We start from the raw sequence: 10,412 nt of genomic DNA, 5'->3' as shown, positions 1-10,412 counted from the left end.
TAAAAATTGCTTTTATTTGGCATTTATCTTTTGCTAATATTCTCTTCTTTTAATGTTTTTGATTACCAAATGTCTACATCAGATAGAGATCATTTTTTACATGTTATGAAAATGTATAATATTGTCAAAAATATATTGGCTTATAATAATAAGAAGCCATGCACTTATGCTGTTGTTTTTATTTTGTTTTTACAGACAACCTTCGAACCTCCTTATTATGGTCACCCATTATTATTTAAAAACATGTAAATACAGTGTTTTGAAAAAATACAGAATAACTTAGGATTTGGGGAATTCCGATTTCTCATTCTCAAGTCTCAAAGATGAATGTCTGTTGGGAATTTGGAAACCATGATTTGTTGACACATGGAGGAAAGACTACATCAGAAGGCTGTGCCCACTGGGAGCACCCCCAGAGGACTTGTTCAGTAAAATAATATATATCTGTGTTGTTTGAGCACCTTTAGTAGAGGGACCTGATTCTGCAGGGAGTACAACCAGGAAAACCTTTTCCTTACTTCCTGACACTTCCCAAAATTGCTTTAAATTTTATAGATGACATGACAACTGTGAGACATTGCTATTTTTCATTCACTTATTCAATGTTGAGCCACTTGATGCTAGGCACTGGGCCAGACACGGGAAAACATCAATAAATCAAGGCATCAGAACTGCATAGTTTAGGTAGCAAAATGGGTGAATGAGCAAAAAATTTGCATCTAGTTTGAAACAGTATGTGCTATGGCTGGTGACGGCTCTTTAGATGGTGCACATTAATCGGACCTGCTAAGGTGAGGTGCAGAGTTGAGGTTGCTCTGTGGCCGTGAGTTCACCTGTCCTCCTAGGAAGGACCAACCCTCCTGCTCCTCCACTTGCTTGGAAAGGAGACAAGCTTCTCCTGGGAGAAGCCAGGGAGATGTTGACAAATTCAGATTTGGTTAACTGACAATCCAGGTGTCAAGGTAAGGGTCCTCACATGCCTTGTCAATCTTTGTCTTGGAGCGTCTGGTTTGTATCAATCTTCACTGCTAACATCAAATTAATTTGGAATCAAAGGCTTAGCATTTCGTGTGAAAAAAATGAAAAAGCTGAAATAATGTTTGAGATGAGCACGTGTGTTAGTCTGTTCAAGCTGCCATAACAAAGCATCATGGATCGGGCGGCTTAAATAACATTTATTCTCTCACATTCTGGAGGCTGGAAGTCGGAGACCCAGGTGTCACAGGGCTGGATCCTTCTGAGGCTTCGCTCCTTGGCTTGTAGATGGCGTCTTCTCCCTGTGTCTTGTTAAAGTAAGTTTGGCCTAAAGGTTTCTTCAGACATAGTGAACTGTACTAACCTCACTTAATGTGTAAACAGACTAACCTATTCTGATGATCTAACATGATGTGCAAGCAGACTGTCACCTACTCTTGTAACCGGCCGCCGAGTCTCAGCCAATCACAGGCAGCAGCCGCCCTGCCCCTCACTGCTGCTTTCTGTCGGTCACTTCCCTCCTTCTGTCCATAAATCTTAACCCACCACGTGACAGAGGCGGAGTGCTCTGAATCTGTTCTGATTCTGGGGGCTGCCTGATTCGTGAATCATTCTTTGCTCAAATTAAACTGTTAAATTTAATGGGTCTAAAGTTTTTCTTTTAACAGATGGTGTCAGGAGTCAATCCCTCTAGGTATGTCTGTGTCCTAATCTCTTCTTATAAGGATATGAGATCAGGGCCCACCCTAAAGACCCTATTGTAATTTATCACCTCGGTAAACACCCCATCTCTAAATGCAGTTACATTCTGGGATACTGGGGATTAGGGCTTCAATGTGAATGGACAGGGATCACATTCAATCCAAAACAGCCTGCCTCAGCTGTGTCCTTAGCCATTGTGACACAGAACACTGGCAATCTTCCCCATTTTCACCATCAACTTCTTTACTACCACATTTCCATTGTCAAGGTGTGACAACTGACCAATCTAAGCTAGAACTACCAGGGCCGAGACTCAAGGATTGCAGAGTACTTTTACCCTAATCAAGAGGCTCGTTTTAAAAATTAATCTGAGCTTGCCCAAGTTGGGAGTAGATTCTTACAATCTAAATCCACATTTTTAAGTTATATTTTTCCCTGTCATGCCTAAAGAATATCCATCTACTCATTTCCTTATACCACATCAGTGGCAGTGTAAGTTGTTAGCGACAGTGTGCCTCTGTGTGTGGCTGGCATTGAATTTCTTTATCCTGACTATCGACACTCTTTATTTTTCTTTTTTGGCAGCTGGCTGGTACAGGGATCCGAACCCTTGACCTTGGTATTACAACACTGCCTATTGCCTTTCTCTAATTGGGTGTTCACACTGTGTTTAGGAAGGAATCTGAGATTTTCTTGTGCCTTATAGATGCTCACACATCTGGTCCTTATTACATGCAACTTCTTTAGCAGCATGTACGTTTAGGTCAAAATAGTTGGGTGGGTCTCAGCAAACGTGAAAAGAAAAATGTCGCCACATATCAGGAGATGTATTCCCTCTGTGTAGGGAAAGTGAAGGAAAATGGTCAGGGCCCCTCAGATGTTCAGAATCTTGCCAAGAATCTGATGTAAATATGCACGTGCGCCCATGTGTTCCTTGGTATTGTCTAATGTAATTGCGCATGTGCACCCAGGTGCCCTGGGTTATGGACTTAAGTGTAAAGGATGAGTGGCTGTGATCCACAGTGTCCCCCGCCCCCGGGATGCCCCCTGGGGGTGGGCCCATGGGGAGGCCGCTACTGCTGCTGGAAGCTGTTGCTGCCAGTGCCCCCAGGATGTCCTAAGAGGCCACTGCTGCTGCTTCTGCTGTTACTGCTGCTGGATCTGCTGTAAGCTGCCACTGCTGCTGAGGACTGAGCTCGTGTCGTCTGCCAATGGATCCCAGGATCTTTTCCAATTACCTAGCGTGGACCTGCATGTGAGGGGTCTGGCGACCCAGCCTGGCATGTGAGGGGTCTGGCGACTCAGTCTGTACAATGGGTTTGAAGGGTCTGTGGGCTCTAACCCCTAGCCCTGACAATCCAAATGGAAAACTTAGTGGAACTAAAATAATGAAACATTTTGGCTTTAGTTATGAAATGCCTAGCCAGACAACTAGCGTAGCTATTGCTGCAACCCGACTCCCTGAATGGAGCCTTAAGTGCCCGCTCCTGCCATCACGACAGCCCCCTCAACCCCAGACCCCCTTCTTCTCCCCGCACCTTGAACCCCACTGATGCCCGGTGTCCGTGTGCCACACCTTGTCTCATCCCTGAGAAAACGAAGAGACTGCTCACAGCTTGGCCTGGTCTGATAGGGCGCATCGTCACTGTCCCTCGTGGCCCAGCATTCTGAGAAACCACTGGCTGAGATTCAAAACAGAGATGGGAAATGAGGCCTGCTTCTTGGGCAGTGCGGCTGGGAATTTTTTTTTTTTTTTTCCTTCTCAATTTGGATTGAAGTATGTAGCTCTGAGTAATGCTTCCCTCGAGCCAGGGAAGATGCACCTGTGAATACTAATGAAGCTGAGGAGCCCCAAGGCTGGGGGTTAGGAGGAGCTCCGAGAGGCAGAGCTGTAAAAAGGAGTTACTGAGCTCCTGGACGAAGCGAGACCCACGTCATGTCAAGAAACCAGCCAACACCAGCCCTGAGACGGATCCAACTGGGACACAAAAAGAACCCACGGTTGTGCCAGAAGGTGCTGCCATAATTGATTTCCAAGAACTGATTCCCAAAGAGAAGCCAGGACGGTTCTGGGAATGCACAGTCTGGGAGCTGCTTACCACCCCCACCCCGCACCCCACCCACCCCAAGTTTCAAAGAGGGGCCTGTCCACGTTAATTCATAGCATTTAGTAATTTGGGCTTTTTCCATCAGGCAAAATGAAAACACATGGGATCTCTTTAAGGAGGTTCCTATGACTTTTCCCAATGTGGTAAAGTTGTAGAGTGGGTCCTTCACACCACTGACAGAAATCAGCCCTCACCCCAGTCTGAACACAGAGAGGAGAGTGCAGGGCCGTAGCAGCATGGGAGAGGACCCGAGGGCAGGGCCAGTCTGGGATCAGGAGGGTGGCAGTCTGTCCCTTTGTGTGTCCATCTGTCCTGATCTCTGGCCTGGCACAGGTGCTCAGCAGAGCCTCCTGGCTTTCCAGGCAAGATGCAACAGTTCTCCTGATGCTCTCGGCCACTGTAGTTCAAGCAGCAATAAGACCATTTGGAGTAATTCCTTCCTCCTGTGCTGGCTGGATGCTCACTGGGACCCAGCCCAGCCTGCAGTCTCCTTTAGACCAGGCCAAGAGGGTCCGGATCACCCACGGTGGACCTTGTTCATTTAGACCGCAGTGATCTCCTGAGGGCTAGGAAGGAAGGACGTGGACTGGCCGGATCTGGGATGAATTACTGCTAAGCCTTAAACAGGTAATTATGCCTGTAATTTCTTTCATTACTAGTGAGACATGCCCCACAGGACAAGAACAGGGTGCAAGGAGAGCTGACGGCGGTGGCCAACCACACTGGAAGCTCTGAGCTAGTCTGATGGGGAAGGGCTGTGGGCAAGATCAGGCTCTGCAGGCGGCAGTGCAGGAGGGAAGGACTGACTGCCCCTCTCCATTCTCAGCTGCATCCTGGTGACCCACACAGCATCCTGAGTAATCCTTTCAGTAGCCTAGGGACCCCTCCTCCTCCATCCCACTGAGCAGCCGGGGTACCGAGAGGCATAAGACGTGGCCCCCGCCCTGAAAGAGAGGCAATGCCGGGAGCATCCTTGCAGTACAGGGGGCCCTAAACTTGTTGATCGAGCACCCCAATCACTAAGAAAATTTTGAGCACCTTCTTGGATGTAATGGATGAATAGCAGCCCCCCACAAAAGAAATGCCCATGTCCCAACCCCTGGTACCTGTGAATGTGACCTTATTTAGAAAAAGAGTCTTTGCAAATATAATTAAGTTAAGGATCTCAAGATGAAACTGTCCTGGATTTAGGGTGGGCCCTACACAGAATGACTGTATCCTTATAAGAAGAGGAGAGGGCACAGAGACACTGGGGAAAAGGGCATGTGAAGACAGAAGCAGAGATGACAGTGGCATGTCTACAAGTTGAGGAACGCCAAGATTGCCATCAGCCACCAGAAGCTGGAGAGAGGCCTGGCATGGGTCAGCCCTCAGAGCCTCCAGGAGGAACCAGCCTGCTGACACCTCGATTTCAGACTTCTGGCCTCCAGAACTGAGAGAGAATACAGTTCCGTTGTTTGAGCCACCCAGTTTGTGGTCATTTGTTACAGCAGCTCCAGGAAACTAATACATGCTAATATATACACATGTATGTATTTATACACTAAACATAAGTACTCCACATTAATATCCACGTACACTATGAAACCACAAAGCCGTTGGCATAAGGCAAGAGGAACAAGGGACAAGGGAAGATAAAAGCAAATTCTGGAGTCACAACTTGTGGGGCAGAGCAGCAGAGATGCAGTCGGTCGGGAGCAGCAGGAGGGATGGCAGGTCCCAGCATGTTTTATTTCATAAGCGGACAGTGGTATGTGGGTGTCCATGTTATATGGTTATTATTTGCACCTTGCAAAACATCACCTCTACTCTTTCGTATGAATGGAATCTTTCATAATAAAAGGTTCTTTAAAAGGGCAGGGATTTGGGGTCAGGTGTTGAGTTCACTTTCTGCACATGCTGGTCTGTGGCTGAGGGGGGTTCCCCAAAGCTCCCTGAGCCTCAGTTTCCTCACTGGTCAAATGATGATGGTGCCACCTTCCAGCACTGGAGACATCACAGTGCCTGGTTGCAGTGGGCCCGCCTTACCAGTCCCCGAGCATCCAGATGCACATGACCTTTTTTGTCATATAACTTAATGCCTTTTTGCAACACGCTGTGTAACTTTGTGCAGTAACTTAAGCCCCAGAAGGGGCTGGCCCCACTGCTCTTGCTGAAAGCCTGGAAGTGCACGTGCTGCCGTCTGTGCCCCTGCAGTGGCTGGAGTATAGCTTCTCTTCGCCCCCACCTGTTTCTCACCATCGAATGTTAATTCGGGGGTCTGGAAGGTGCACGGTGCTCTTGCCTCCGCCGGCACAGGGTGCTTTCCGTGCTGTGCTTTCCGTGACTATTTCTAAATCACGGCTGGCGTCTGCAGGGTGGTGAAGGTGGCTGGGGCAGCAGAGGCTGTGGCACTGCCATGGATCTCCCAGAGCCCCACTCCTCAGCCTCAGCATGTGAAGCCAGCCTGGCATCAAGAAAACCTCCCCGCAGAGGGTCTGGCGTAGTCAGATCATGTTCCTTCCCGGCTTTTGACACACTTGGAATAAAACCCACAGCTTACCCAGCTCTGCTCATACTGGTCCTCTTTGGGTCCCTCAAACCTGCCAATCTGGTTCCTGCCCCAGGGCCTTTGCACTTGTTGCTCTTGCTGCCCAGAACACTCTGACCCGGCCCCTCAGATGGCTGATGTCTCCCAGTCCCTGAGTTCTTAGGCCACAAAACCACCTCTTCCAGGAGGTCGCCCTACCGAGGAGCCCTTTGGTCTGGCTTGTCTTTGCTTTGCTCCCAGTGCTCTTTGCTCCTGGCTGCCTTGGCCCAGTGGGGAGGGTGGGGGGAGTGGGCCATGAGCCCCAGGCAGTGAGTTGGTGAGCCTGGTCCTGGGAAGGGAAGGGGAGAAAGACAAGAGAGCCAACTCCTGTTCCAACTACTGTAAGTTGACAATGTTCCATGAAGCCAGATGCTGAGGACACGAGTGGGCAAGAAGACACAGCTTTGGCCCTTAGGGAAGCTCGATTCCTTCATGAGAAAGGCAGGTGATGGGTAAGGGAGACGGTGGGGTGTTCTAGAAGCCTGGAGGCTGGAGGGAGGCACCACCTAGGTCCAGGGGAGGCAGGGTGGTCTTCCTGAATAGGAGCTGGTCACGTGAGCAGAGCGTGGGAGCAGCTCCCGGCAGATGGGCAAGCAAGCGCCCAGGCCTGGAGTCCCCTTCCCTTCCTCCCACAGCCCCAGGGCACTCAGGTTCGCTCTGCCTCAGGGACAAGACATTTTGTGAGAGGGAAGAAGGAAGTCCCTTCCTCCTGTCCCCTTCTCTTCAGGAGCAGCCTGAGGCCTCTGGGGCACCCAGGGGACAGTGAAGGGAGGGGCCTGGCAGGGCTGGCACTGCCAGGGATCCCCTTCTTCCCCCTGTTCCCACGGCCTGTAGGCTCCAGGGGTGTGTGGGAGAAGGCACAGACACCACGAGCTCCCACCCACCGGCCAGGCAGGAACTTGCCTAGGGATAATAGGCTTCAGTCACTCCTGAGAAGATAATGAAGACCTCTAATAACAATTTAAAAAACCCCAGAAAACCTCACCACTGTGGGCAGGTGAGCCAGGAGGGGCCAGGCGTGGTCTCTGCAGGGCTTTCAGCTGAGATGTTAGAGAGCGGGAAGGGAGAGTGGGAGGCGGCAGGCCAACCCCGGGGCCAAGTCGCAGGGCTGGAGGGGACTCTGCTGGGAGGACAGTCGCTTCTCAACACAATCATCACGGCCACGCTGAAGCTGGAGGCACCTGCCCTCTGAGCCTTAGTGCTCGGGCTCCTGCATGCTCTCTCGGTCCTGGGAAGCAAAGAGCAGAGCGTGCAGCCAGGCCCCAGCAAGGCCAGATCCGGGACAACTGCCAGGGAGCAGATCCACAGGCCAGGTTCAAGTCAGCCAGTGACATCAGAGCCCATTCCATGACAAACAAGTGCCAGTGGCCAGTCGGAAGCCATGTGCTCTGAGAGGCACGTGGTCTCCAGAGCCACACTACCCGGGTCTGAGTCCCGGCTGACCCCCTTTCTGTGCGGCTGGACCTCCCTGTGCCTCAGTGTCCTCATCGGTGACGTAGGGGTGATGATAGTACCCTGTAGCACCATTCCGATAGTCCCCACCTTATCCTCGGTTTCAGTTACCCGTGGTCAACCGCACTCCAAAAATGTTAAATGGAAAGTTCCAGAAATAAACAATTCATAAATTTTAAGTTGCACACGGTTCTGAGGAGTGTGATGAAATCTTGTTCCATCCTGCTCCGGCACTTTATCTCATCACGTGGGCATTTTATCATCTCACATCATCGCAGGAAGGAGGAGGACAGTACAGTGAGATAATGGAGAGGGGAAAACCATGTCCACGTAACTTGTATGACAGTATGTTGCTATATTGCTCTATTTTATTATTAGTTATTGTTGTTAATCTCTCACTGTGCCTCATTTATAGATTAAGCTTTACCATAGGTATGTATGCATAGGGAAAAACGTAGTAGATATAAGGCTCAGTTCCATCAGGCATCCACTGTGGGGTCTTGGAATGTAATCCCCGCAGACGGAGGGGTCCGCTGTGGCGTTACAGTGCTCTAGTGGTCCTGTGGCTGCCGTGACATTCGATGAGGGAGTCCACACATGTGCCGTGCACAGGGTGGCACCTGGCACGCAGGAAAGGGTCAACAGCTTCCAGCTGAAATTGGCACCTTCCTGCCCCAAAAGGGAGCCTTTCTCAGCACAGGGTGTTGGCTGTCCTGGGGCAGATGCGCTAAGGCTGCCAGGGCCCTGAGTGCAGATGTTCAGGGGCTGCGAGCCCCACAGCCCAGCCTGGGAAAGTTCAGAAGGGGCTTGGCGACTGCAGCAGAATCATAGAGAGACCTTGGCGGCCGAGTCTTGCTAAGTGACAGCAGAGATGAAAGAACAGAAAGGAAAGCAGCAGACAAGAGCAGGTGGAGGGTCCCTGTGCAGAAGGCCCCTCTCGGAGGTTTGCAAATCCACAGTTGTTATTCTATCAGGTCTTCCTCATTCTTTCCATACTCAAGGAGGAAGGGGTGGAGGGAGGGATAGGATTTCTCTTTCCCGATGATTCCACCTGTGGCCTGTCATGAAGATGGAGAGCAAAGGTGACCAGGATCAGGTGCTGCCCAGCAGGTAGAGGGGCTCCTCTTCCAACACCGGGGGCCTTGGGCAGATCAAACGTCCAGCCCTGGCCAGGAGGCCCGACCCCAGTCATCCGTTCATTTAACATGCTGTTTACATGTGTATGATGAGTCGGATGCTGTGCCGGGAGCTGGGACTGTCACAGTGGACAAAACTGGGTGTGGGGCTCCCTTGTCTGGAGGGGCTTATGGTCCTGCAGGGAGAAATGACAATATTTTCACTTGCTTTCAAGACATTTACAGGACCAGTGTCTGAAATGTAAAAATAGAATTTCACGCAATCTGGGTTTTCCCCAAGCAGTCCCAATGCTGCTCCCACTAAATTCCTGGCCAGCTTGCGCTAGAATCCAGAGAGGACAGCTCAGCCCTTCCCTTTCCTGACATCCACAGCACCTGACCCTGTTGGCCGTACACCCTCTGTCCCCTCCCAGGTGTGACCAAACTCTCTGGCTCCTTCTGAGGGCTCCTCACCCTCTGGTGACCCCTTAAACATTAGACATCCAAGCCCTCCTCTCTGCCCTCCCGGGGCAATTGCATCCTTTCCTGAGACAGACACCAGAGGCTGGCCACCCCTACAATGGGTTAAAGATGGTGTCCCCAAATCCGATGTCCAGCTGGAACATCACAATGTGAGCTTATTTGGAAATAGGATCTTTGCTGATGTAATTAGTCAAATTTAGATGAGTTGTCACTGATGTCCTTATAAGAAGCCATGTGCCACGACAGAGACAGAGGTTGAGTTGCCCTTAAGCCTCTGGAGGGAGCCCAGCCCTGCCCACATGTTGATTTTGGACTTCCAGCCTCCAGAACTATGAGAAAATAAATTCCTGTTGTTAAAGGCACCAAGTTCATGGTCATTTGCTAAGGCAGACCCAGGAAAGTGATCTGACACCCCCTCTGGATCTCACCACGATCTGTCTCCTGAGCTTCCCACGTGCGTGAGCTGAGAGGGCAGCGTCTCAGTGATGTCTGCGATTCAATGACGGCCTCCTCTTCGCTGGGCCCCAGACCTGGCCCTTCATCCTCATGGCAGCCCTTGGAGTGAGATATTTTCCCCCTTTGTAACTCTTATTTCATTAGTAATTCTTATTTTATTAAAATTTTAAAATAAGTAACACTTGCACATGGTACAGCATTTAGAACATTTAGAAGGTACAAAAAGATAGTAAACAATAAGCTTTCCCTGCTCGGTCCCCAGACTGTGGCAGACACAGCAGGAGCTCAATAAAATGGCTTGCACTGAATGGCATTTTGCCCGTGAGGAAACTGAAGCTCAGAGAGGTTCAGGAAGTTGCCCAATGCCTCCCAGCTTGATGAGTTGGCAAAGCCAGGGTTTGAAAACAGGTTTACCTGCCTCCACATCTGCCCTCTCAGCCTAGCAAGGGAAAAGGTGAGGGGGACAGGTGTGGTGCGGGGCGTAGGCAAAGGCTCAGACACAGGAAAGTCAGTGCATGTTCTGTGGCCAGGGAGGAATCTGGCTGGAGAGGA

The sequence above is a fragment of the Cynocephalus volans genome, chromosome 4 (genome assembly GCF_027409185.1).
Source record: "Cynocephalus volans isolate mCynVol1 chromosome 4, mCynVol1.pri, whole genome shotgun sequence".
Lineage (NCBI taxonomy): Eukaryota > Metazoa > Chordata > Mammalia > Dermoptera > Cynocephalidae > Cynocephalus > Cynocephalus volans.
This window is presented reverse-complemented; position numbering follows the sequence as displayed.